Source organism: Marmota marmota, unplaced genomic scaffold (assembly GCF_001458135.2).
Source record: "Marmota marmota marmota unplaced genomic scaffold, marMar, whole genome shotgun sequence".
NCBI lineage: Eukaryota > Metazoa > Chordata > Mammalia > Rodentia > Sciuridae > Marmota > Marmota marmota.
This window is the reverse complement of record NW_026000222.1, coordinates 17,454,392-17,456,193: the sequence shown is the minus strand read 5'-3', so window position 1 is coordinate 17,456,193 and position 1,802 is coordinate 17,454,392.

Sequence of the window (1,802 nt, the reverse complement as noted above, 5' to 3'; positions counted from 1 at the left end):
ATATATATATATATACATATATATATATATATATATATATGTATATATATATATATTTTTTTTTTTTTTACCTTTTAAAATTTTTCTTGTGGTGTTGGAGCCTGACTCACAGAGCAGGGGACATCCTGACTTTGGAGGTCCTGGAAGACTCACCCTGTGGCCTGCTGGCAGAGCTCCTAGTTTGGTCAAGGTCTTCTTCTTGGGGCTCCTCATTTTTTCCCTGCTATGGCTTGAATATGGCTTATCTCCCTGAAACTCAGGCTAGAGTTTAATCCCCACTGTGAGATATTAAGTGGGTGGAGATTTAATCAGACTATATAGTGTTTCAAGGTGAGGCTTTTGTGAGGTGATTAGGATTTGAATCCTGGTGGCTTTTTAAGAGGGAGAATAGTCTCTCTCTCTCTCTCTCTCTCTCTCTCTCTCTCCCTCTCTCTCTCTCTCCCTCTCTCTCTCTCTTCTTCCAGTATCTTGCCCTGTACTGCTTCCGTACTTTGCCAGCAAGAAGGTCATGATCAGATGTGGCCCCTCAACCTTGTACCTCCTGAATCATGAACCAAAATAAACTTTTCTATATAATCTGACCAATCAGTTGTATTGTCATTAGCAACAGAAAACAGATCAATACATCCCCTGAAGAAGATTCACTGATTGACCAAACTCTATTCAGGCTCCCCTGCACTTTTTCAATTAGCCCTTGCTTTGGGGATTCTGTGTTCATCTCTGCATTGTCCAATTTTAGGAAGAACACTGCCAAATCAGTTTAATCAGGGGCCCCTCCCATTCAAGATCTGATCACTTTCCTTATCTAACTGGGTTCCTCATCTCCCAGATGATGTCTGAGCACCCTGGCCTGTCTTCAGCAAGAATCCTGTTAGATAGGTTTAGTCAGAACTCCTACCCCATACCCCTGAGGCTTCCTCATTAATTTTTCATCTACTGACTCTACTCTGTTTCTGACTATAATTTCCCACTTACCTACATATTTGGAGTTGACCCAGTCTCTCTGCCCCACTGCAAACCCCCATTGCAACGGTCCTTATGCCAACTTTGGTGGTCTTGAATAAAATCTGTCTTCCCCAGCTTTAACGTGTCCTGATTTTCGTAGAGGAAGTACAACTGAGAGGGAGCCAGAGTTCATCCAGGGTCCAGTCTGACTCATAAAGGACTCTGGGAAACCTTGGGACCTTCCTTAGGAAGGAACATGGAAGAACTTCAGCAGACAGCTTGGATAGGGAGGGGGACTGCCTCAGCTCCATACCCTCCCTATCCACCCAGGAAGGTACTCACTTCAGGCCAGATCTTCCCAGGGCTACACAGCAGGATGAGGGCCCAGGGAGAGCTACCTGCTGCTCTCCCTCCTCCTTAATTTCCTGTCCCCACTCAGCGCCCCCTAGTCCTGGCCACCCAGAGTCTTTTCTAAAAGCCCCACCTCGAGGTTCTGAGAAATGATTGGATCTTGACGAAGACTCCAAGACACTTCTGCAGCTTCCTATCCCCCTTTGGATTACCTCTGCCTGCCAAGGAGGGAGAGGACCAATGCCCACCCGTGCCAGGCTCGCGCGGGCACAGCGCGCACACGCACTCCAGTCGCCCCGCAGCCCACCTGGGGCTGCCTGGCTCGCAACTCCGGAAGCAGCACCCCCTCTTCTCCCCAGACACTCCCCCACCCTCCACCCACCGAGGCAGCAATTACTGGCCAAGACGGCTGGGGAAGGGCCAATTAGTGCGGGAGACGCGGCCCCTCCGCCTGGCGGGCTGACCGCAGCCCCCGCAGCGCGACAGCCGCCGCCTCCTCCTCCGGC